General features: G+C 32.0%; 1 long non-coding RNA gene across 3 annotated transcripts; it reads right to left on the bottom strand.

Moving 5' to 3' along the window:
• Positions 1–565: 565 nt before the first annotated feature.
• LOC122042035 lies at positions 566–3,856 on the bottom strand. Of its 3 annotated transcripts, none has more exons than XR_006129137.1 (4): positions 3,557–3,856; positions 3,008–3,468; positions 1,957–2,045; positions 566–1,864 (listed from the first exon to the last, which is right to left on the bottom strand). It is a non-coding gene; the product is annotated as an uncharacterized LOC122042035 (long non-coding RNA). The 3 variants fall into 3 exon arrangements; XR_006129138.1 differs by having other exon boundaries at positions 3,008–3,274; XR_006129136.1 differs by having other exon boundaries at positions 3,008–3,856.
• Positions 3,857–6,000: the final 2,144 nt, after the last annotated feature.

Here is a 6,000-nt window from a genome sequence, read left to right as displayed (position 1 = left end):
TCAAAAAAACTAGGTGAAAATATGCGCTCCAACTTACAAAGTATGAGAGAATGCCAGTTTCTAGCTGAAGCATATCGACTATCATAATACACCTCACTGTCAAATCTCTAAAAAAAAGACTCAACTCTGTAAGTGTTTGCCAAATATTATTGGTAAGTAAATCATGAAAAACTATTGGAATAAGTCTTTGCATGAACACATGACAGTCATGACTTTTCATTCCAAACATCTTTAATTTGTTCATGTCAACGCATCGAGCCATATTCAAAGCATATCCATCTGGGAATTTGATTTCTTTTAACCAACTACATAAAGCTTGTTTACCATCTTTGTCCAATGTATAACAAGCTTTTGGAAACTTATTGGTTGTTTCATTTTGATGCAACTCTGGTCTGTTGACTAGTTCTTTTAATTCCTCACGTGATTTTGCAGTGTCCTTAGTTCTTCCAGGTACATTCATCATAGTGTTGAAGATATTATCAAAGAAATTTTTCTCAACATGCATCACATCTATATTATGTCGAATAGTAGATACTTCCAATAAGACAACTCCCAGAATATGCTCCTTTTCTTTCAACCACACTTGCACATCCTAACAAGATATTTATTTATCTCATCAGAATTAGGCTGAGATACTAGGATAAATCCATAACTATCTATTTGTTCAATGATTTCTTCACCTGAAGTATGGAATGTTGGGGGAAGTTTTATAACTACAACATTCTTTAGAATTTTTTTTCTTATTTCGCCTAAAAGGGTGATCCAGTGGTAAAAATTTACGATAATTATCAAACTAAGATACCTTCCCACTGCAAGGTAACACTACTAAAAAAACACTTTTTGAGACACAACAAAATATGTCTTAAATTATAAATTTGATATCTCAAAATATTTTTGAGACGGCTATGAGACAGTAATGTAACCGTCTCCAATACAAGCGTCTCAAAAAAATATTGAGACAGTTGTATCATCTCAAATGTTATTTAAGACGGTGATGAGACGGTTGTTCAATTGTCTCAAAAATATTTAAGACAATTATTTTTTGTCTCAAATGTTATGTCTTATCTTATGAAAAAAAAACTAAAGACACTAATTAAGACGATAATGTGTTGTCTCAAAAAGAAATGAAGACAGTAAATTGTTGTCTCTAATATTTTAATTTGTTAGATGCATCATTTATAACAAAAATTAATAATCTTAAAAGAACATTTACTATACAAATTAATCTAGATCCGATCCGATTTATTGAATTATCATCTCAAAACAAAAGGAAAAACTCTCTCTTCATAAATTAAAAGTGATATACATAAACAAAATTCTAATATTTTTTAACTTACAAGTTAATACATAGGTTTCATGTCAACATTCATCCAATAATAAAAATATCTACATATCCATTATTAATTTAATAAGAAAAAAAACTACTATTCTCATGAAAGTTACAGAAGAAAAAACATAAAGAACAACTTCTCGTCATCTAGAGATAACTTCTATAATCCTTCTTAACACATAATCCTCTTTCTTGCAACTATATATATATACACAACACAAATAGCCCCAAGTTAAACAAACCTCTTCATCTCGTAATAAGAAATGATGGTTTATGTGTTTATCAATATCTTTGTGTCTTTCAAGTTGTTGCATCTGTAAAATAGATTTATTTACAACATAAAAATATGTACACTATATAGCCAAAATTGTTAATAAAACCAAAAAAACCTTGTGAAAACAACTATCAATGGATCTGTTAGTTACCCGATCTTTATACATGTAAAATAGTATTATCTACCATCTAAATAAAAAAAATAGTGTACGTATATCAAGAGCTTCCTCACCTTCGGCAAGGTCTTCAAACTTTTGGGACCTGACGAAGGCAAACAACATAATCGAGCCTTCAATTAGCAGCCACTTTGCGACCAACTTGCACAAATAGGGTCTTAAATGTCTACTACTTACACTAATCGATAGAAGAAGTCACCTAATCAATGCTTGATGACGCTATAAGTGAGCTTTTGACCATCAGAACCTGCTCCTCTCTCGACGGCCTAGTAAAAAAATAACAAAATATACAACAACTATAAATCTTGATCCACGAGATTTAAAACAGGAAGTAGTCTGGAAGTCTTGGACTACTAGTTGAAAAGTGAAACAAGAGACCAATATATGATTGTAATAGAAAATCTTGCGACAATTCAGATTATCTTGTGAGTTGTGGTTTGATAAAAAAAAAAAAGCTTCATAAATTTAGATGAGCGAGCTACTATTAATTTTAGCTTAGCTCAAGTATTTTGGACTAGTAGTTAGATATGATTGCTGGTTAGTTCTTTCATGTAAATGGTAAAATATATCATAAGCTGAATTAACTATCCCACAAATGCATGTGAGCCTATTAATGATATGGTCAGAGGAGGGTGAGAAGTGATAGTCAAAACGAAGAGCTTGGGCAAGGTGGCTTCTAACATATTTCTAGTAGGAACAAAACCTAGAACCTAGAACACACAAAACTAGAAAGGTGGGACTGGTCCATTGGTGTGACTTGAGTTAAATGGATTATGTATGTATGTATTCTCTAAAATGACACGTATTTTGGTGGAATTGGTTCATTTCTATATAAGAACTTTCTAGTTATAAGTGTGCTTGGGATGGTACAATTTCAGAATAGGTGATCTCATAGGAAGCTCATCAACTTGGAGTCACATTCCATGTGGTGCAATTTTAGGATGAGTGATCTCTTGGGAGGCTTCTAACCTATATGCCATATTCCATCACAGAATAAAATTGTTAATGATGTAATAAAATGCTGATTAAACTTGACAATACTTCAATGTTGTTAGCACATGAAGTTACATGTCAGTCTGATAATGAAAGGGCACTATTAAACTCGGAGGTTAACTGACTAATGTTGGGGTCACAATTGAGCATCAAATCAGAGCAACAAGGATAAGCTAATAATCAAAACAATAGATCATTAATTACTACAAATTAGTAGAATAGAGCAGATGAGTACCTGATTCGCCAAAGTGTTGAAGTGAATAATGTTACGCATCATCCAAACTAATTTGTAGAATGGGCAGAACTTGTCATATCTATTGCAGAAGTTGTTGATTGGTACTTGACGAGACAAAACAATTATGGTAAAGTTATGCCAATGACTGATTGTGTCAAATACAACTTATGGAGTAAATGCATTCTGGGCAAGATAATCTTCACACAGAAGATTAGCAGTCTCCAAGATAATCTTAACTGTTTCTGCAAATGCATCTTTACCAACTAGCTACAGTACCAGAGACAAAAATCAAAACAAATTTTTATGTAGTTTGGTCTTTCATAACTAGATAAAGAAACTCCAAAAATCAAAATTTCCAAAACTATGTTAGAGGTTCCAAAAATGCATCATTTTTGGACATTAAAATACCATGTAAATTGATTTATTGTTTCATCTCTAAATATTGTTCCAAGTCCAATATCCTATATCAAAATCCAGAAAAAAAAGTTGTCGGAGGCATAATTTGAGGTTAAAGGCACATATCCTATATAAACATAGAGCCATGATTACCTCTGGATGAATCGGCGCTCCGGCGTGGCCTGATCGGGCAACTCACGGGGTGGGCATGACAAGGCGAGAAGAAGAAGAAGGCAGTGGAAGTGGTGGTAGCGGCGGGCAGGCACAACAGGGCGAGAAGAAGAAGAAGAGAAGGCAGCAACGGCGGCGGAGGAAACTGCGGTGGAAGCGGCGGCGATAGCGGCGGGGCGGGCACGACAGGGTGGGAAGAAGAAGAAGACGAAGGCGGTGGCAGCAGCGGTGGTAGAAACTACGACAATGACGATGGCTTTTAGGTTTCGACGCGTGAGAAGATGAGAAGACCAGACGTGTTCATAGAAATTTAGGACTTAGTTTTAGTTTTGATAAAATAATTTATTTTCTAAAATATAATTATTAAAAAATATAATATAATATAATAAAAATTCATTTTAAATTTAAAAAAAAGTCTAAAAAAATTCAATATAATCATATAAATTTATTTTTATATTAACTATTAATTATATTATTATTATTTTCCTAAATAAATTTAATTAGATTAAATTTTAATTAATTTAAATTAATATCATCATCCTCTCTCTCTATATATAATAAATTTATTATTTATTCTTATTATTATAGTAGTGTTTTAGACATATCCATAAAAGGTTAGTATGTCATTAAATATTTAATATAATTTATTTTCATAATTCTTAAATTATCAATGTTTAATCACAAATTATAATTAAAAAAATTTAATTAAGTTAAATTTGTAATTGTTTTTTTTCTAATGTTATTATTGTGTGTGTACATCCACATCGCGATCGTTCTATGAAATGATATGAAACTAGAATAGCAGAGTCTGTGATGGTTATCGCAACCGTTCCAATGAATCATATTCAAGATAAATTGAGACAAATATTTTTTACCATCTTATTTGAATGTCTTATATAATTATATTTTTAACCGTCTTTATTAGGTGTCTTATTAATTGAATTTGAGACAAATCTTAAATACTGTCTTAAATTTAATGTCTCAATATAAAATTTTGAGACATCTATTATTACTATCTTAATTACTTAGTATTTGAGACAAATTTTGTCACTGTCTTAAACTTTTTGTCTCAAAAGCCTAGTTTTCTAGTAGTGTAATGAAAATACATCAGACTCTGTCATGTAATGTGGGCATGCTAATTTACCAGTCGTGCTCCATCCCAACGACATTGAGTATGTTGGAAAATCACTGATCGTCCATAATAAGGCAGCATGCAATGTAAACACTACAAAAAAATACCGCGAATAACGACGGAATATTCCGTCGGCATTCCGTCGGTGAATGAGGATTCCGACGGAATACCGACGGAATTTTTGATATCGGTAAGAATTGGGCCAGCGCTTAATTTACCGACGGAAATGATATTCAGTCGGAAACTACCTACGGGTTAATGTACGTCGGTATATATTAACGACAGAAAACTTATCCCGTCGACAAAGGGCAAACGGATCTTAACAGAGGTTATCGACTGAATAAAATTCAGTCGGTAAATTACCGACGGAATTACATATTCCGTCGGTAGTTACCGACGGAATAGGTAATTCCGTCGATTTCTCCTAACGGAATACTTAATTCCGTCGGTAACATACCGACGGAATACCCATTTCAGTCGGTAAATACTGACGGAATAGGTAATTCCGTCGGGAGTTTATCGAAGATTTACTGTTTCGCTTCGATAAATTTCTGACGGAACGTGTACTTCCGTCGGAAATTACCGACGAAATTAAATATTCCGTCGGCAATATGCAGTAAAAAAATTGAGATGCCTCCCCTGCATTTCCCACTTATCATATATACAATTTTATACAATAAAAACCATCACAAACGATGGTAACACAAACACAAGTCAGACATCAAACACAATTCGTACATCAATCACAATCCATACAATCAACACAACATACAATATACTCACAAACTAATGATAAACTATCTAAAAAATAATACAAAACATACTAATAAGTAGTCATATCTCAAAAATTCAATACAAAACAAAATATAACTATCCAAATATCAAGTACTGACAATCATAAACATCCAAAAGTACTGATAAGTGAAAGTCAAATACAAAATATCCAAACGTACCATGATACATCACCTACACATATATCCAAATATAATCCTGTAAAAGTCAAATATAAGAGATTATAATCAGACTGAATCGATACAAATGTAATATCTAACTCAAAAATTGTAATATATAACTAATTTTACATGTAAAAAATTACCTGGATTATATTGTAGATATCCAATGATAGTACGGTGGTGAATGTATCAATATGAACTCCTGAAAAATATAAAACACTTAAGATAAACATCTTATAATATCGCAATAGAATAAATATATTTGACTTAACTAATTTATAAGAAATTTCTTAAAAAAATCAAGTTATAGTTAAACATACCTCAAAAAAATCTAAACATCG

Source organism: Zingiber officinale, chromosome 2A, assembly GCF_018446385.1.
Source record: "Zingiber officinale cultivar Zhangliang chromosome 2A, Zo_v1.1, whole genome shotgun sequence".
NCBI lineage: Eukaryota > Viridiplantae > Streptophyta > Magnoliopsida > Zingiberales > Zingiberaceae > Zingiber > Zingiber officinale.
The sequence above is the reverse complement of the archived record's forward strand: the minus strand, read 5'-3'. Positions and strand labels throughout refer to the sequence as shown.